The following is a 21,557-nucleotide window of genomic DNA, read 5'->3' on the forward strand; positions in this document are numbered from 1 at the left end:
ATATATACTAAAATATATTTTGTACATTTTGTAATATCCTGGCATTGCAACCACCATAAAATGTATGTAGGCTACTAAGGAAGCCACATGGAGTTCATCACAAGTAGTTTTTCATCAAGCTCAGGTAAATAAATAACCTTATTTTACTGTAAAATTAAATTATGATGTCCCATTAGGTCTATTACAGTTTTTCACTGTAGATAATTAGATAACTTGCCATTAACCAATAACAGGTTTTTACAGAATGTGAGAAGTTTTTAAAAATGTGAGAAACTATAAACATACAATAGCCAGCATAGAATTAACACAGTGTCACAACACTGAAGGAAACAGACCGGTGTATTAGTGATAACAGTGTTTATTGAGGAGAGTAATAAGAAACAAGTCGTTATTCACAAACTTGCACTTTGAAACCAATTTTCAAAAGGTTGTGTTTTCAGGCCCCCAAAACATAACAGGTCTTCTGTTTTAGTTGAAAACTGTGTCGTGTAATTGCCCCTTAAAAGGTGTTTGGCGACTTCAGTTTAAAAAAAAAAATACTAAAACTAGTTTTTCAATCCATTGTTTGTCATCTCTCACTTAATGCACCTGAATCACCAGCAGATTTTAGGGTCTCCCTCTCTCTAAAATCCCAATTTAACCTCTCTTTGTATGTAAATGTTGACCAAGGGTTCAAGTACTTATCTCTAAAACAAATAAAAATACATTTTGTGAGTGTTGCTCTGTAATATTCACCTCACTGATAAGGGTGCCCAGACAGCAAACTGACATTGAATCAACGTGGAAACGACGTCTCTCATGACATTGAAACAACGTTGATTTTGCTCATCGAATTAACGTTGAACCAACGTCAGACGCGGCATTCTTCAAAGCTAAATGAAAATCGAAAATTGGTTTGCTTTCATAACGTTGAAACAACGCGTTGATTTCAAGTTGATTTTCCGTTAGTTTTGAAAGAATGACGCGTCTGACGTTGGTTCAACGTTAATTCGATGAGCAAAACAATGTCGGATCAACGTTGTTTCGATGTCATATTTCCACGTTGATTCAATGTCAGTTTGCTATCTGGGTGGTTTCCATGGCCATCGCTATTTGATTTCTAATGTGTTTTGGGTGGTTACTAGTATAGTATTAGGTGTTTTGTAGGGTCTTTTTGGAGGTTGCTTACTGGCCCAAGTAAAAAAAAAAAAAAAAAAAACACTTCCCAAGTCACTATGATATTCTACTCTCTTGCCTAATTTATGTCTGTTTTATAATATTAGAAGAGTAAATCATAAGCCTGTCTTCTTAGCTGCATGATTTGAGGTACTGTATCATTCATGTCTGTGAAAATTAAATTTAATGGAGATGGAAGTTTGTTCAAATCACTAACCCAACTATGAGTAATAATAGCGATGCTTGACTTGGCAAACACTATCAGTGCGGCTGACTCTTAAAGTCTATTTGATTTATTACTCAAAAGACAAATCAGCCTCATTCTCTCATAGAGTTAGATAAAGACATTTTGCAACTGACAAATGAGAAATTGCAACTAATTGATCCTCCACTAATTATAATACATTATGTATGCGGCATCTTGATGTGAGCCATGAGGCACAAATATTCTCCATTATTTCTGAGGTAAATTTCAAAATTATGTTTCTGTAATCATCAGTCCTTAATGCGTCTCTGAGTTGATCTATGTTCATTGAACCCACTGATTGAAGAGCAAATCTTCATGAAAGGTGCGAGTCCGTGAGGACTGTTGTGAGACGCTGTTGGTGTTCAGATAATTAGAAAGGGTTTTCTGTTGGAGCTAATGAAGGTCAAATAGAAGAAATCGTCTCACTAAGGCCACGTCCACACGAAGCCAGACTGTTCCCTCACTTTTTTTCCTCGTTCTAATGCCAGACCAGTATGTGGTGCTATAATTCTGCAACAGAGAAACGGATAAGACTTGGACCTGTGTACAACAAAAGACCTTTATTGAACAATATGAACAACCATAAATGGCCTGGTACAAAATATGGGACGAGTCACGATTTTGGAATATTAGATTAGTTAGTGGACACATAAAGCTTGCCACAAAGAACCGGCATAGTCATCATTAAGATGTGTCAAACATAGCATGGAGACATTTAAAATGTTTAAACTAGTGTTTTCTGTGTCAGTATCGGCTGCAAAGATGTTGACAATGCTGACTCGCGATCTTCGCACTATTGTGAACGTGCCTAAAGAGAGAAATGCACATTTCTTATGGATTGCATACGAATTTTTTTGTTTAAAAGTAGACATTTCAAGTTTTTTTATATACGTATACGTATATCTGAGTTTCGGTTTATTTATGAGACTACCCAGACAGCAAACTGACATTGAATCAACGTGGAAATGACGTCTCTCATGACATCGAAACAACGTTGATTTTGCTCATCGAATTAACGTTGAACCAACGTCAGAAGCGGCATTCTTTAAAGCTAAATGAAAATCGAAAATTGGTTTGCTTTCAAAACGTTGATTTCAAGTTGATTTTCCGCTAGTTTTGAAAGAATGACACGTCTGACGTTGGTTCAACGTTAATTCGATGAGCAAAACAATGTCAGATCAACGTTGTTTCGATGTCATATTTCCACGTTGATTCAATGTCAGTTTGCTATCTGGGTAGCTCCAGTTCACGTGCAATGCAATGGTGTCGTTTTCAGATTCATCCACTCTGGGATCCAGTTTAACAGAAATAGCGATTTCAGTCTCCCAAAATGCCAGATCCATATAGACGAAACGCAGATACGATTTAACATTTATAGACCATTTTGCAAGATGGTCCAGAAATAATTCCTGTTTCAGTTTGTAACTGTTTTCTTTATTTCACATGTAAAGAAAACATCTTAAACGGTACATATCATGCTTTTAAATCATTCATTTTTGCATATAAATCATACATTTGTGGTCTATATGAAGCATAACTGCAATGCAATGTCTGAATTCCTCATTATTATAGCTCCACAGGCCCCTTTTCTACCCCTGCTCTGAAGGGGCGTCTTTGAGCGACCCGTTTCAAAGCGGCCCCTTTAAATAAAAAGGAGATGCGTCACACCCCGCCCGCTCTCCAGGTCGATGAGTTCATGGTCAGTTCAACTCTCCACGTTCGGCCATTATTGTAGTTTGATTAGAGATATACGATTATATACGATACCTTCAAAGAACATTTTATTCACTCGTTAATAAAATGTCAGCAACAGAAGACTTGTCCATCAAGCCTTACATATTCGAGCCAGAGCGAGCGAGTTGATAAAGACGACGACGAACCTGCAGAACAACTTCTTCATATGGATGTATTGGTATGCGAGTTAACTGTTTTGTGTTATTAGTGAAAGTCGACTATTTATCTTGTTAAAACAAGCACACTGACAAGATAAATGACTACGGTCTAATCTTACCACAAACAATCTGTATTGATAATATGATACGTTTAGAAAAGCATCAGAAAACAACGCAGCTAAATAACCATTGATGAAACTCAAGAACAATAATACTGCAGACGTGTAACGTTACAGAAAAACAAGACAAGGTACTGCTAAACCATGACCACCACGTGTTTTAAGAAAGTAAAGTACTTTATTTTTATTAACGATATTTACAGCTTATCGAAACGCTCTGTTCGTCGTCTCCAAAGATAGAAGGAATTTACCACTCATTCAGACGAAGTCAATCGGCAAACCCTTCTGTATAACGTTACTGGCGGAGGTTGTGCTTCAGGTCACTACATCCAAAAATCGAACATTTTGACTTGCCCTCACGTAACTTCTGCATCATTGAGCTTGGACTACAAAATCGGAGCGAGAAATAATAATGGCGGGTTGCTCGAAGTGTTGGACCGGTAGTCGATGTCCTTATTTGTCAGTTCCGCTGCAAATATGGTGACGTGATCGTTCAAAAAACGTCATAGACAACAGAAAAATCTGAACAGGTTGAAAAATATGACCAAAACAGAATATAAAGATATAAACGAAGCACCTGAAGAGAATAATTTCATCTTTTCTGTACTTATAAACACTCCAAATATACAACAAAATGCATTTAAGGGCTAAAAAAGTGGATTTTGCATGATATGTCCCCTTTAAAGATGTTTGTTTAACTTTTTGATTCAGTTTTATACGTTCTGTTGGTTGTATTGTATTGCTTTTATGTAGTGTTAAAACTGAAACAGGAAATGCTTTTGGACAACTGTTGTTTGCATCTTGCAAAATGGTCTATACTGTACGTATACAGCTAAACGCGTCTCTGTGTGGAAAGGCCCTAAGTATGCTGGCTGTATCCCTCTTTCCAGTTTCTTTAAGAACGGGGAATTGCAATATGGCGATTGTTGGAAAACACACGCATTACGACAACTTGCACTCCTTCCCTTTAGCTTCTTTGTAGCCCTGAGGTATCAGTGGTGAAGATATCTACAATCTTAATGTTATAGCCTAGAGTTGAAGAGATACAAGTGGATACACAATCCACGTAGCCATCCATTGTTGCACTTCTGTCTCTTCTGTTCTTTCTTCAACTACCTCATGAACCAAGTTGCCATTTAGTGTAAAAAAAAAATTAAAAATCGATCCGCGACAATGATAAAATCACATGGAATGTATGCAGACCATAGAGCAGGCATAAAAGTGAAGTGTACTTTGGGCTTTACAGTCAAATGTTGCACACACACACATGCAGGAGGTGAGTGTGATGAGTGCACCTCCTTCGCTCTGCTGGAGATCATTTGTCAGTTGGGAGAGTTTCTCTGGGATGGTCCTCCAGGGATACTGGAGCTGCCAAACCCAAAGCCTCTGGTGTTTCTGAGCAGATGCTTCAGCAGAAAATGTGTAAAACACCATAGTCCTGCTGCTAAACTGGCTTCTGATATTTCATTATGAATTCTGGAATGGTTTCACCCACCCCCATCTCTCATAGAGAATAAAAAAGGGGAATAAACGAATCACAATGTCATGCAGAGCTCTGTTAAAAATCATTTTAGAGTGCGGTATTATATTCTTACCCTTCCATTTTGATAAAAAGTATGAGTAATGTGAGCAAGAACGATGTGAAAAGTGGGGAAACGTTATAAATCTCACCAGCCTTTCTAAAATAAACATTATGAATATGATCAGTTAGCGAATGGCTTGTTTCTATGGATACATTCATAGAGATATAATTTAAAAGTTTAAAAAGTAAACTTTCCTGAAATGCAATTTCTAAACTCAATATGAGTTCAATAACTAGGTCTAAAACAATGCAATAATGATGGAAATAAAAATGATGGAAACGTCACAAATGTAAAAATTCTATTATTTGTTGTAGCTTTTTCTATTTAAAAATGTAAGCACTTTAAAACACTTTAAATGTAATTGTTGGGCATCGTTTTGACTGATCAGAACCAACCTGGTCTCCAAAAGTTACAACAAAAAATTTAAAATAATAATAATAATTATAATTAAAGGTGCGGTAAGCGATTTCTGAGAAACGGTGTTGAAAGTGGATCGGACCAAACTTGTAGCCAATCAGCAGTAGGGGGCGTGTCCACTTGTGATGGAGGAGGAGAGAGAGTGTTTCTCAGAAATTGCTTACTGCACCTTTAAGTTAATGAGCCCACTGTTTTGATTCATTGTATTCTCATCGTTTAATAGTGCGTTCACACCGGACGCAAATAGACACGAGTCATTTCAATGTTAAGTCAATGAAAAGACGCGTTATGCGTGTGAAAAAATTCCTGCGGCGCGGTAGACGCGAATTCGCGAATGATTTAGCGCCTGCCGCCCGAGTTGAAAAAACTTTGGTGTCAATTCGCGCCGCATTAACCAATCAGGAGCCTGCTGCTTGCTCACGTGGTGAAGTATCTGGATGCTTCAATAAATTATTTTGTAATATGACTAAATGCCTGGTGTGGTTCTAATGCACAACAAAGCAAATTTTATCACTTAAAACTTTATTACAATGCTCATTTTGTATTGAATGTTATTTATTCCATATCTAGATTATATTAAATATTATTATGATGTACACTCTAAAAAATGCTGGGGGGGTTTTAACCATTTGGGTAAAAATGGACAAATCCAGCCATTGAGTTTCATGATGATCCCCACGCCTCTGTTTCCTCTCCAGAGCAAACAGAACAGTGACTCTCTCGATGAATGCTCGATCAACATAAAAAATGGCCGCCAACGGGTTTCGATTCTGTAAAGTTCGCTTCAAACTTGTTTTTTAAGATTGAATCAATTTCACTCATGATGCGCAAATGGATTAAAAGTGTTCAAGCGTATAACTAGACGCAGTAGGCGTGAATCTGACATGCTATTCGCGTCTGGTGTGAACGCACAGTAAGCAAAAATATGAAGCTGTTTTCAACTCAAAATATATACAGATTTTTTTTTTTATGCATAAAATCAACATATTACAATGATTTCTGAAGGATATGTGACACTGAAGACTGGAGTAATAATGCTGAAAATAATTCAGCTTTCAGCATCACAATATTTCCCAGACAGCAAACTGACATTGAATCAACGTGGAAACGACGTCTCTCATGACATTGAAACAACGTTGATTTTGCTCATCGAATTAACGTTGAACCAACGTCAGACGCGGCATTCTTCAAAGCTAAATGAAAATCGAAAATTGGTTTGCTTTCATAACGTTGAAACAACGCGTTGATTTCAAGTTGATTTTCCGTTAGTTTTGAAAGAATGACGCGTCTGACGTTGGTTCAACGTTAATTCGATGAGCAAAACAATGTCAGATCAACGTTGTTTCGATGACATGTTTCCACGTTGATTCAATGTCAGTTTGCTATCTGGGATCTTCAGAATTTGTTTCTAACGGTGCATGTCTTCTGGCACGAAGCGAGCGCTTTCAATTCATTCCAAAATCAAGCTAAAAACGCGGTCGGCAGCCAATCGCTGTGAGGTTCGGGATGTGACACCTGTCTTGAGAGTTGTAAAATATGCAAACTGTGGCGGAGTTTAGCTGGATTTACTGTGTAAATCATTTTGTTTACAAATTAGACACTTTGCAGTTGTTATGTTAAACATTTAATTTTTGGATGTGTTAATTGTGATTATACTGGGTTTAAACAAGTTTGTAAAAGTGACTGGTGTCTTTGCTTGGGGCCTTTATGGAAACAAATTGTTGTCTATTTCCAGATGTAATCGTGTGCATCTCTGATGATTATTACTGTGTGTGTTGAAAAAAAAACATAGGTTAAACAGACTCACAACAGGAGTTTTGCCACTATAGTGGACATACATCATAAGTCATAATTATAACCTGAATGTAGCATATAATGTGCTGAAAAGTAGCTATGGATAGCCCAGATAGCAAACTGACATTAAATCAACGTGGAAATATGACATCGAAACAACGTTGATCTGACATTGTTTTGCTCATCGAATTAACGTTGAACCAACGTCAGACGCGTCATTCTTTCAAAACTAACGGAAAATCAACTTGAAATCAACGCGTTGTTTCAACGTTATGAAAGCAAACCAATTTTCGATTTTCATTTAGCTTTGAAGAATGCCGCGTCTGACGTTGGTTCACCGTTAATTCGATGAGCAAATCAACGTTGTTTCAATGTCACGAGAGACGTCGTTTCCTCGTTGATTCAATGTCAGTTTGCTGTCTGGGAGGTCTTCACGCAGTGGCCAAGCAATACCCTTATTAAAATATGATGATTAAAAGTGTGTGTGTGAGCGGGGAAATGTATTCGTTTCTTCAAATGCACATATATAATGTTTGCTATGCCCAAGTGCTGCTACTATGGTTACATCAATTCATTACTTGTGCGCTTGTTTGTCCATTCATCTCATTTCCTGTTCTCGTCTCCCTTCCGAGACCTGCTCAGAGTAGAGTGATGTGACTTATGAGGCTGTATGTGGAGCGTGTATCTACTCTCCTCATCTGCTGGATGCATTACAGATAAGAAACACACACACACTCTGGGACACACGACTTCTAACCGAAAGGAAGAGTCTGACATGCAGCAGGGTCTCTACTGGAGTGTGCCGCTCTCTTGTTTATTATCTCACTCTCTCTGTCTCTGTCAGACTAAACACGCACACACATTGTAGAAAAGCTTGTTTCAGCAGAGAGGTCCGAATGGAGATCACACTGCGCGAGACTGCTGATTATTTTCAGACACGACAGAGTTTACGGATGCGAGCGCCTTATAAAGGCAAAGGCTTTTTGTCAGATCTGGAGAAACCATTTGTTTTTGCTGTCATGTCAAAAAAGATATTCACAGAAGAAAATACACTTTAACCAGCTGTTACAGCCTTATTACAGGGATGATCTGTGTTCTCACATTGTGGTCACAGCAGTTCAGTAACAATGGAAGTAAACTGGACTGACATTGAATTGGCTGAGTCCAAAAATCACACTTTTGGTACTCAGTACTTCTTTTGAATAACTTTGCAATGTGTGTGGTATAAATGCAATCCGGATGTAGTGCAGCTGTCCTTGTAATGCTACTTACAGAGTCAGTTGCATCGCTTCACTGCAATTCACAAGACTTTGCACTCGGCGCACTCATTTTACTTATATTTTATTCATTTAGCCGACGCTTTTATCCAAAGCGACTTACCATTGCTATATATGTCAGAGGTCGCACGCCTCTGGAGCAACTAGGGGTTAAGTGTCTTGTGTGTCTTAGGGACACATTGGTGTCTCACAGTGGATTCGAACCCTGGTATCTCACACCAAAGGTATGTGTCTTGTGCACTGCACCATCACCACCCGACCACCACTTATGAATGGGAAAAAGTGCAACGCGCAATATGGTGGGATAAGTCCCGCCTTCTAGAGTTAAGACTAAGAGCCAATCACTGAATGTTAAAATCATGTCACTACAGCTGCACTTAGAAGCTCCATTTGCTGTTGAAACAGGCCGTGTCCGTAATCATATATTCTCTTATGGCACTTTTCCACTACACAGTACCAGCTCGACTCAACTCGCCTTTGTTTGGTTTTCCACTGTGTATAATGGCTCGTTTCCACTGAGTGGTACGGTACGGTACAGTTCGGTTTGGTACGCAATTATTTGCGTTTCCACTGTCAAAAGTTGTGAATGGTACCAAAAAGCCGAACCGTACCGTACCACTTTTTGGGTACCCTTTCGTTAGGGTACCTAGCACAGTGAAAGGGTACTAAAAGGTGGAGCTAGACTCACTGCAGAACGCTGATTGGTGGACGGAGGATCGTCACTCGCGCGTGCTACAAGGGCATTAGAAGCATACAGTTGAAATATAATTCTACTGTTATTGTGTCACGAAATATAGTTTTAAGAGTTTTTCAGGCGAGAAAGTAGTTTTTAAAGATCAAATCTGTGGTTTATTTATAGATGTTTGATAATTTGACTGAGATCCATTCCAAGCGATCACCGGACGCTCGCGCTCGTGTCCCCCGCCTGGAACAGCCTTTCCCCGGCTAGTCATCCTGATGTTTGCCGCTGACGCAGACGTCTCTGTCTGTAGTGGTTAAACATGAGATATAGTTCGTCTTGTATAAACCTAACAGGTGATCTTTAGTCTCGTGAATCTATAATTCGTTCCCTGGCCAATAGTTTTGGCAGAAGGCTACGTGAAGTTTCATATCTTTGAGCGTTGAATTTGTATATTTCACTGACTGAATTGTTTCTTGATGTTATTTAAGCTTTACTATATTTTGTACCTTTTACGTATACTTTTATAATGGCTATTGATAAAACTGAAATTCAACTTTTTTTTTTTTTTACAAGATCGTCTGTAATGTTCTTTATTGCAACATTTGTACCAATGCATGCGATATGCAATACATTACATTACATATTGCCTGGAATATGTTTAATATTTTAAAATTTAAACGAAAAGAGGCAGGGTTGTTTTATATAGTTTTGTTATAAATATATAATGTTACATACATGCAGTGATAATCAATAGGCTATGCGTTGCCTGAACCACATTTATGTGCTTTATAATGTTTAAAATGTATTGAAATGAAATCGAAAAGAAGCAGAGTGGTGTTTTATTACACATTTCGTTTTATTGTTGCCTAAAATGAACATACAGAGATAACCGGAGTCGCAGAGCCAGAGCGAGCTGAGTGCCGCGTTCAAGAACGCGCTGTTCGGGATCATTCTCCTGTCCTGAGTCGGACTTTGCGTTGGCTTCTTGGAAACGCCTAAAGCCAGCGCTTGTTTCTAGTGACAAACATGCCGAGATGCAAGAACAAGATCTGCTGTCTGTCATCCATTGTTGTTTACTATGTCGCTTTCTTCGCGCGAAAATGACGTCGATCGCTTCTTTCCAGCATACCACGCCTATCAAGTAAGGGTACAGTTGGCGGTGGAAACGCAAGCCTGATCATGGTGTACCCGACCCGACCCGTACTGTACTGTCCCGTACCGTACCGCACCCCTCAGTGGAAACGAGCCGTAAGTTATACCTGTACCTGCTTTCGGTACTTTTTTTTAGTATCACCTCCGGGGAGGTTCTGAGCGAGCTGAGGCGATACTAAAATGTGACGTGCAAACAATGCCAACTGCTGATTGGTCAGAGAGAATCGTCACCATTCACTGCGTCATCATTACACGTGCCAGATGGAGTATCCAGAATAACCCTGCTATTTTTAAATAGTTTGGCCAGAGATAGTTTCTAAACGTACTAATATTCTTATTATGGCAACTCTGAAAAATACGCCGTGGTCAAACGGGGAGGTGCAGACTTTCCTTTGTTTGGTTTCCGAAGAGAGAATCCAGCGAAAACAGACCAATGGAAAACAGAGCGAAAAGCGAGCCGAGTCGAGGTAGAGTCGAGTCGAGCTGGTACTGGTAATGGAAAAGCGCCTTTAAATAGTCACATATTTTGAATAAGTAATTCGTTTTTGAGACAAACGCTCATGATTGCACATGGGCATTGGCTTGTCCAGCCTGAAAAGAAAAAGCTTTATTTAAGCAAAAAGAAACCACATTTATGGGACAGTTCTTGTCAGAATTTGTTTCTGATTTGAAAACTGAAATTTAAATGTGAATTTGACAAGCAGATTTGGGGATTTCCCCATTCGAATAGATAGGACTTGGTCCCCGGAGGCGTAGCAAATATGGCCGCCGAGTGAAAAGGAAAAGTTGGCCATTCACAACTCCTCTCTTCAGACCGCATGGGATAATAAATCTGGATCCTAAACCACTGGATGCTCACTTCAGAAACTCACCTGACCAATCATAACACCTAATCTGCCTGTCCGACAAACAAAACCAGACAGGGCTGCGTTTCCCAAAAAGCATTGTGAACCCATGTTGATTGTGAAGACCAATGTTATCTTACGATAAACTTCTCTCACAATGCTTGAAATACAGCCAAAGATTGTTGAACTTGAAAAATGGTGTGAATTGATATCTTTTGGAGCTTGAAACAACATACCTTCTGGTGTTTATTTTGTGTTGTAACTAGTAGGAAGAGAAGATCGGTTCACATGCTGCCTGAAATGATGTGTACCAGCGATCTGTCACGACACATTAATGAGCCACAAAACTGTATTTGTTTGAATTTCTTTAAAAGAAGATCTACATTTCAAAGCTGAGACTTTTTCACACCCAAAGTTACATGCCTTATCTTTTGGCATGTTGTCAGTGTCCTCTTTGCTTCGTAATGTTTTTATCACTGCGTGAGGACTTGTTTTGTGAGAGCTCCATGGCTTATCGGTCACTAATGGGGACGGGTCTTAAACCCTAATCCAATATCCTTCAAAATATATTTGTGTTTTGCAAAAGAAAGGCAGTTATACAGGTTTTAAATATTAGGGTGATTCCATTATGAACAAATTCTCCTTTTTTGAGTGAACTGTAAGAAAAATCAGAGTATCCTCACCAGTCATGAATCATGATGAAATAAATTTGTGAGAGTCAGAAGATTCTATCGACCACTTGGTGTCTATTTCTGTGGAGTAATGCTGAATAGCCATGAATTCTAATTGATTCAGCATCCTGCTCCTCATAGCTGTAAATTCAATTGCAAGTACATTCTGGCTGTGATCGTTATTGAGAATGCCACGCATTCTTTTGTGGACAGATACTGCAGTCTGTTGATAGAGAAACATGTTTTTGGCAGTGCAATGGTGCAGTTACAGCAACTGCTAAAGCTAACATACATGTCTAGAAGATTTTAACATTTAGGGCCATATTTAAATGATTTAAGCACATGGTCTAAAGTGCACGGCGCAAGTTAACTTAGGCGTCCAAATCCACTTTTGCTAGTTTTACGATGGAAAATATGGTCGGTGCTCCCGGTGCATGGTCTAAAAGGGTTGTCCCTAAATGAGTAATTGGTGTGTTTTGGTCGTAACGTGCAATAAGCCAATCAGAGTCCCATCTCCCATTCCCTTTAAAAGCCAGTAACATTTGTTTCAAAGTGACATTTTGGTGGTGTGGAATACAAGTCATGAGAGTGATATTTCCTAATGGGAGTGTTGAAACAGCTAGCCTGTGAATAATAAATTCAGGTGAATTGTTTGTAGTTTGTATGAATGCGCCTGAAGCACCGTGACAGAACAGCCTTTCCATCTCTGTGGTCCATTATCGACCGAGAGCCGACCAGAGTTACCTGAGCCCAGATGACCTTGTGCTGAATGTGTTCAAAGCACACCAGAGTAGAGCTGATAGGAGACCAATTTCCCATCCCTTGCTTGCTCTATCAATCATGTGTCATTGTGGATATGTGTGTGTGTGTGTGTGTGTGTGAATTCAGCCTTAGAGCTCACATAAACACCATTTTCATCACTGACAAATAAGTAGAACAGGGCAGGCAATGCAAGCGACCCAAGCATTATCCAATGAGCTGAACTCAAAGCTTGCTATTTTATGGTGACCTTTCTGCTCTTCAGATATACAGTAAAGTGTGTGTGAAATGGGAGAAAGTGGGGGGGGGGGGGGGGGGGGGGGAGAGGAAAATGGCTCATCCAAACATGAACATTTGGTCATCATTTACTCTCTCCTCGGCGGTAGGTCTCAAATGTCATTCTGGTTCACGTGTGCACCAAGATGAGTCTCACCAATTTTGACACCAGTGACACATAATACAGGGTGAGACATTACCCAAACAAGTCGAGACGAGAAAAGACATCAGCTCCTTGTTGATGATGACAAAATCAAAGCAAGCATTTAATGTTGTGTTTAGACTTTTGTTTTCATTCCTGGCATTTATAACCATCAATCTTGTGGAACTGCATTATTTGGGCTAGTAGTATTAAAATTTTCACTTATTTAAAGGTGAATAAACGCATGTTTACACAATTTTTTGAGAAAATGTATCATATTGTCACACACAGACATAAAGATTTCGTGTATGATTCACAACAATGGTGACAATAAAAAAGCTTCATGCTGCAACAAAACATTTTTGTTTTAGTTGTCACCATTGTTGAGATTCATATCCAAAATATTTTTCTGTGTGACGATGTGATATATTTTTTCAAAATATTGTGTACACATGCTTTTTATTCACCTTCAAATAAGTGATCGTTTTGATGCCAATGGCCCAAACAATGCAGTTCCACAATATTGATGGTTATAAATAGCAGACATAAAGACAAAAGTCTAAACACAACATAAAATGCTCACTTTGTGTAGATTATATCATCATCAATAAGGAGCTGATAACAGCCGATTTTACTTTTTCTTGGCTTACTCTGCCACAACAATGGTGTTATACAAACACACAGTTACAACAGCCAAAGAAAAGCTAAAGTAACAAGAACTGGGAATGACCTCATCCTGGTGAAAGGGTGACCTTTGACCCGAAATTTTATTTAATTACTTTATGTTTCCTTTCATGTAACTCAAGATATTTTTTAATGATCTTATAGATATATACATATCTTAATTATAAATATACATATATGACCTACCCAACATCATCCCTAAACCATACCCGTCACTGGGGTTAATACCATTTATTAGTCTTCCCCTACCATCCTAGGAAAAAAAAAAAAACGGCGTGTACATACATGCAGAATCACTCAGACATTTATCGGCGTAGACATACACGTATACACGCGGATAGCTCAAAATGCGTATAGATAACTCGCCACTTGACTTGAAAGTGGCATGTATGTTCCACCATGTACTATTTCTACATTTGGAGGCGTGATGGAGATGAATATCTGGATCACACCCTCCAAGTCTACAATCTCATTAGCACAACACACTACTGTACGCATCTGTACGGCAGCTCAGAAGTCTTTATGAATTCTGTATGACAACACAATGCTCTCCTACTGTGCCCTACATTTCCGATTCCAGTAGCTCTGTAATTTCTCTCCGGTTTTCCCTCTACAGTTCAGCTGAGACAGATCCTGTGATGTGCATGAGATGGAACAATGGAATGAAATGATATTACAGTATGTTTGATTATTGTTTTTTTTTTAACACATAAGATTTTGAGTCGAACCCCTTTTGAAGACGTTTTGAACCCAACCCACGTATTTCCTGTTAATATTCAAACAACGTTTCAGAGTCTGATCAAGGTTCCACAAGGCCTATAGGGCCCAAGCAATCATCTAGTGCTGTATACACACTAGGAGCCCCGGGGACCCAAGTGGTCAGCGCTGAGGATGTAACCATAGCAACAATCTCTGAATGAGTGCTGTCCTTAATGATCGCTTTTGGACAGAGAGCAATGACAAAGGTGTGGCATTAGAGCTCCTGATATCAGAGCCGGCAGTGAGGATATTTCTGTCTGTCACACTCTTGCGCTCTCACTCTCTTTCTGTGTCTCTCCAGGTCTCTGAGCACCAGCGTCATCACACCTGTAATTCGTCTTCATGTCCAGAGGGTAATGAAAATAAGAGAGTCACCGGTAATGAAATGTCAGTGAAAAACAAGCTCCCTCGGCTGTACAGAACCTCATTCAACAGGAAGAGTGCATTAATGACAGTGAAAGAGCACTGCGAGATGGTGCATGACTGAAGCTGTTCCAGTCCACACGCTGCCCACGCTATTCATTAAACAGTGAGCATGGGGTATCTGGAGAAATTCAATTGGGCCGCTCATCATATGTTTTATATCTACGTTAATGTAATTCATATGGTGGCATCATATGAGTAAATAATGTATTTATGTATACAAGTGTTTTATTAAGACAAATATCTGTGATTAAATAGAGATTATATTATTAATAAGTTAAAATATTAATTAAAATACATCACAATAGACATTAATGCACAAAAGATGAAATTGCCTTAATTTATAGCAAGTAAACAGCAAATAATTGTTTCTTAAAGGGTTAGTTCACCCAATAATGAAAATTCTGTCAGTATTTACTCACCCTCATGTTGTTCCAACCCCGTAAGACCTTCGTTCATCTTCGGAACACAAATTAAGATATTTAAGATATTAAGATCGCTCCTGCATACAGTCCATAGGCTTCTTGAGGGACTGGCTCTTGCTGTCCCCGAAAAGTCATTAAAGACATCGTTAAAATAGTCCAAGTGACTACAGGGGCTCAATCTTAAGTTTATCAAACGACGAGAACACTTTTGTGCGCAAAAAAACAACAAAAATAACGACTTTATTTCCACTATTCACTTCCTTCTCCATGAGCCTGTAAGTCAGTTTACGTAGTGTAATTGCGTAGAGCTACGTCACACGTAGGCTCACTATTGGCCGGCGCTGGTCATGTGTGTGTGATGCGTGTGACGTACAATAACAGAAGCTTACGCTATTAAACTAGTAACCTGACTCGCGCAGAGGGAGAAATAAACGAATAGTTGAAATAAAGTCGTTATTTTTGTTGTTTTTTTTGCGCACAAAAGTGTTCTCGTCGTTTGATAAACTTAAGATTGAGCCCCTGTAGTCACTTGGACTATTTTAACGATGTCTTTAATGACTTTTCGAGGACAGCAAGAGCCAGTCCCTCAAGAAGCCTATGGACTGTATGCAGGAGCGATCTTAATATCTTAAATATCTTAATTTGTGTTCCGAAGATGAACGAAGGTCTTACGGGGTTGGAACAACATGAGGGTGAGTAAATACTGACAGAATTTTCATTTTTGGGTGAACTAACCCTTTAAGAGAAAGTTGTACTTTCATATTATAGTTTTAGCATTTGTTTAATTTTAAATTAATGGCTTAATCAAGTTATTAATTTAAATTGATTACTTTCTGTTTATAAATGAAAAAGCTAAAGAAATATATATTTTGACTAACATTAAGTAACATTTTGCAGGTAGACATACATATAGATAGATAGATAGATAGATAGATAGATAGATAGATAGATCAGACGGATAGACAGACGGATAGACAGACACACAGACATACACTGATAGATAGACAGACAGATAGACAGACAGATAGATAGATATATAGATAGATAGACAAACAGACAGATATAGACAGACAGACATAGATAGATGAGAAAGAAAGAAAGAAAGAAAGAAAGAAAGAAAGAAAGAAAGAAAGAAAGAAAGAAAGAAAGAAAGAAAGAAAGCTTGAATCAAACCATATAAGAAAAACTATACATTGGACTGTAAAAAAACAAAACAAAAAAAAAAACAGTCCAAAGTGGGGGTGTCAGTTAATATTAATATTTTATTAAACATAACAGTTTTAATTGAATAGACTGTCCGTGTAGCCTGGCTAACGCCAGACCACGTATCATTGAGAATGAAACGTGGTCTGGAAACCACATGTAAATTTTCTCGTATTTGAGGCGTGGTTTACGAACGCCCAGAGCCGTATTATTGGGTGCTATGAATGTCTATCAAATGCGCCTGTGCTCCTTCCCCGTTCTGTGATTGGTTCCCTATTTCAGGGGAAAATTTGGTCCATGGTATCCAGACTGCCAGGCTACTGTCTGTGCCCTTTAAAAACACAAACGCACGAGGAAAATCTCCTCTTTCAGGAGGAGGGCCCAATAATACATTCGATTTATTGTGTTTTGACAGGAATCATCAGAGTCTCATGCATTTGCTGTGAATCTGTGCTCTGCTGTGACACGGACAGCATTCAGCCAGCAGGAATAAAGATGAGAATAGAGGGACAGCAGCTGCTGTGGAGGAGAGAGAATCATAAACCTCTGCAACAGCTGGAGAACAGGCATCTGTCTGTACCCTACAGAGGGGTAAGCAGTCAAGAGCCAATCAGAGCATATTGCCTTAATCAGGAGTACAGTGGCACACCTATCACATGATTATCGCCTTGATCTACATATTAACATCAAGGTTGTCTTGTGTTTGGGATTCTGCAGTAAAGGAAAGGTTCAAACAATTTCTTTCAGGTTACTTATGATGCAGTCAGTCACATAACAGTGACGTCAAACGTGAAGCATAAATGCACCATATGAATGTGATTGAGATTTCCGAGCTTTCAGAGATTGTTCGGTTGTTTTGTTTTGTTTTTTCAGAGATTTTAGAGCAGATTTTCAGAAATTCTCTTTTTTGGGGGGGATTTAACCATTAATTTAAATCATTTTAGCTTGACATTTCACTGAAAATGCGTGAAAAAAATAACAGGCTATGAGGAGGAAAGAGTGGCGACTTTAAAGCTTTTACTCAGAAAAGGATGGAATTGCTCACTTTTAAGACTTTCTGTTGACCATCACACAGTCTGAGATTCATCCCTCTGGCCATTTTTCATGAAAACGCATGTACAAAGGAACATTGTGTCACGGGGTGATTGCATGTGTGTGCGTCTCTGGCACACTCTGACCGGGGGATTGAATGTAAGAATAAAAAGGTCCAAAGTAAAGGTGCATCTCAGGACTTTCACTCAAGATGCATTGCATGTTTGTTGTTTTGTTGTATGCCTGAGGGTTTGTTGTTGTGAGGGAAGTTTTTTTTTTTTTTGTTTGTTTTCAAATGGATGAAATGAATGAATTAATAATGAGAATTCAAATGTCACACAAATTATTTGTCTTGCCTATGGCCTATGATGATCTTGGACCTTTGCTTATCACGGTCTTGATTGGTCTGTTGGATTATCCGTTAAAAACAACAAATAATCGTGTCTGATTGGTCCAGCTGCTTGCATTTGCTATCCGTGGAGCTGAAAGTCTTAGTCAGGATCAGTTGTTACTATCAGGGTTCAGACTGATGGCTAAAAGATTGTTTCAACGGCCAAGCCAATATCTAGAGAACAAGGATATAATGTTTGTGATAATATATATACGTATGAGTGTATATGAAGAGTTCAGATGCAAAAGCCTCTAAATGCCATTTGAAATTTTCTTCTAGAATGATGATTTTTATCAAACTTGTATATTTAAGTTCAGTAATTTCACTTAAATAACAATTAATAGGTAATTATCATTGCCATTTAAGTGAAATTACTGAACTTAAATATACAAGTTTGATAAAAATCATCATTAAAGAAGAAAATTTCAAATGGCATTTAGAGGCTTTTGCATCTGAACTATATATATATATATATATATATATATATATAGTATAGTATATATATATATATATATAATTCTTATGTGCTGGATATCTAAGTGTATAAAATCATAAGTGTATAAAATCATTAAAAAGAGCATAAACTACATAGCCTATATCTCAGCAAGTAAGTTAAAGGGATAGTTCACTTTGAAATTAATTTTTGGTACATTTTAGCTTACCTTGAGGGCATCTTTAGCTTACCTCGAGGGCATGTTTCTGCAGTAGTTTCAATTTTGATATTTTTGGTCAGTCATACAATGCAGGTCTATGGTCACCACCTCAAAGAGCATGCACAGAGAAGTCCAAATTAAACATGATTTAATGACTCTTTTAATGTTAGTACATATTGATGGCCTAAGACACGAAATGGGCACCCAAATGGGCTGTGGTTACAAGAGGTAAAAACGATATAAATACTGTTCGTTTTCTCACTCAAACCGCTCATTTCGTGTCTTAGGCCATCAATGTGTACTTACATTTAGGAGTCATTGAATCATGTTTAATTTAGACTTCTCTGTGCATGCTCTTTGAGGTGGTGACCATAGACCTCCATTATATGACTGACAGACAAGAACGGTTTGACCTAAAAATATCAAAATTGAAACTACTGCGGAAACAAAGACACCTACATCTTGGATGCCCTTGAGGTAAGCCAAAACATACCAAAAATTAATTTTTAAAGTGAACTATCCCTTTAAATGGGAAACTCATTGCTGGCAAGATGGGCTGTCTATGTAGTAGAAAGGTGTTAAAAAGAAAATGGTGTTACATGACTAAATAAAAAAGGCTGTGCCATTCATTTTCACCAAAAAGGTAGGGAAACTTAATGCACCCATAAAGCACTGCAATGGGCTCAAACCAACCCTCTGTGGGTGGGGACACAAAAATGTGGAAGTACAATGTATAAATCCCCGGAGCTGTCAAAAGTCTTCTGGATGACGCATTTTATATTTTATTGCTGACAAACAAATGTGTCTGTCTGCAAATAACACCAAGCAAGAGTACTTTGTGTTTGTTTACATAACATCATTGTAACAATAATACAAAGTTGGATGAAAATCAGCAAAAATTGTCCTTGGAGCTGAACCAAGTATGTAAATCAGAGACACATTGAACAAAAAAAAAAAGAAAACCTTGGATATATTAATATTTTATAAACCAGCTGTTAACAGCCATGCACACCATGAATCCATGAATATTTCAAATAGAAATCAATGTTTTGGGTGTCATATGTTCATTTCTTAAATTCCCTCATGTAGGATGCAGGATAATGAAGACATGTTTAAGTTGCTGTTTTATCAGCGACAAGCGGACAAAATTGCTGTATTTAAAAAAATACAGTCCATTTGCAATTCCCTATGATATTCTGCTGGCTCTGGTCCCCGTCAGCCTTTAATTGGGCTTTTTTCCACCTGTTTATCACCCTTCAAGTGCAACAGCACACTTTTGGGTGATGCATGGACCAGAGATTTGAACAAACCCAAGTAGAGACCAATCATCTTGAGGCCTGATTTTGTTATTTATTTCATTTTCTGAAGACTGCAGTCAAGATTATCAAGTTAAGACTTAAGAGGTCGGGTGATGTAGGTCCAGTGCCCAGCTGTCCTTCCTATAATATTGCTTTTGAAGAGCACTTCAAGCCCAAATATTATAGGTTTAAATGAAAAGATCAATTACTTTGCCAATAGTTCCAGTGGACTGATAGCTCTTAATGTACATGAATGAATGAGAGCATTTAGAGTGCATAGAGAGCCTTTAGCGCACAGTCAAAGTAAATTGAATTTGATGAGTTGTGAGCCTGAAGTGGTTTATTGGCATCTAAACACGCAAGTGACTGGCTGGCTTATGACGAATGGACTGAGATCAGTTTGATTTCTGGAAGGCAGGAGTAGCCCATGAATGTAAAATGTGCACTGTTTGTCTCTGTGTTGCTTTAGTATTGTGTGTGAACCACAAATGACATGATATGCAATTCAGTGTTGTTGTTTAATTTAATTTATTTAATTATTTTTTTTTTTTCAATACTGGCTTTTTCGCTTGTTGGCTTTTTTTCGGATCAAAGCGAGAGCAAAATACTGTTGTTTGATTTCATATTGGGTACAAACATGTTTCTCGCAGTGAATCAAGAAAACAAATTCAAACAATAATATATTAAAGCGTCTTTGGTGTTCCTACAGAAGTAAAGCTGGAAATCGAGGGTAAAGGCCTGTTCACGCCGGGACGAATTTCGCGCGTGTTACTCACCGACGTTTAACAAAGGGCAAACAAAGAGCGTCAATGTGAGTGTGCACACCGACGCGTAAAACGTCACGCGTAAAAGCGTCATTTTTTAAAAAACGCCTCGGGTTCGGTTTTTTAGTTTGATTCGCTGCGTCAAAAACTATCCGACCAATGAGATTGGCGCTTTTGCTTACGTGTTTGGAGCTTCTGAAGTTACAGTAAAACACAACTTGGGGGACAAGTTGACAAACACAAACACAAAACGGTTTTGCCGAGCACACATATGCAACGGCAAAGAAGATATACACCAAGTAGCGTCGCAGAACTGTTATGGAGGGGTATTGCAGAGCAAATTGGCGCCATCTAATGTCAGGGAATGAATTTGCATGTTCACTCGGCTCATCATCAGCGAAAATCGCTTGGTTGTGGACACAAAAAACGTGTTGAAAAACGCTGACAAATAACGCGTGCTGATATTCGTCCCGGTGCCTTAACGGGGATATGACATCATTGATAGGCAACACAATGACACGGGCCGTTACACTGGTTAAAATTGCTGAATTCTGAATCTGGGATAATGTAAGTAACAGGTCAAAATATATAATTGTTCTAGTGCTTTTTGGATATTTTAATCCAAAAATCGTATATTGTGCATTTAACTGTTAACTAATGTTAAAGGGATACACCACCAAAAAATGAAAATTCTGTCATCATTTACTTACTCTCAAGTTGTTGCAAACCTGTATGGGCCCTATCTTGTACCCGGCGCAAATGACAATCAAAGCCGGCATTTTCTTCCACAAACTAGGAAATGAACTTGCGCTCCCTGGGCAGGTTGGCGCAAAAAGGAGGCGTGTTTTGGCGCAAACAATCCCTAGTGCTATTTTGCAGTTCCAGAAAACAATTCCGCCACTTAACGTAAAAAA

General features: G+C 38.5%; 1 protein-coding gene and 1 long non-coding RNA gene across 2 annotated transcripts in view; both read left to right on the plus strand.

Moving 5' to 3' along the window:
* Positions 1-15,212, plus strand: part of LOC148982085 (uncharacterized) — a 65,395-nt gene extending 50,183 nt beyond the window's left edge. Inside the window, exon 3 of the long non-coding RNA XR_016155224.1 lies at positions 14,756-15,212. This is a non-coding gene — a long non-coding RNA (uncharacterized LOC148982085). The remainder of the gene's footprint in view (positions 1-14,755) is intronic.
* Positions 15,213-15,593: 381 nt separating this feature from the next.
* mgat5b (alpha-1,6-mannosylglycoprotein 6-beta-N-acetylglucosaminyltransferase B) overlaps positions 15,594-21,557 on the plus strand; it is a 166,411-nt gene continuing 160,447 nt past the window's right edge. The window contains exon 1 of the mRNA XM_089128869.1: positions 15,594-17,096. The gene's annotated coding sequence lies outside the window, so the exon portion shown is untranslated. The remainder of the gene's footprint in view (positions 17,097-21,557) is intronic.

Source organism: Pimephales promelas, chromosome 3, assembly GCF_988280905.1.
Source record: "Pimephales promelas chromosome 3, fPimPro1.hap1.1, whole genome shotgun sequence".
Classification (NCBI taxonomy): domain Eukaryota; kingdom Metazoa; phylum Chordata; class Actinopteri; order Cypriniformes; family Leuciscidae; genus Pimephales; species Pimephales promelas.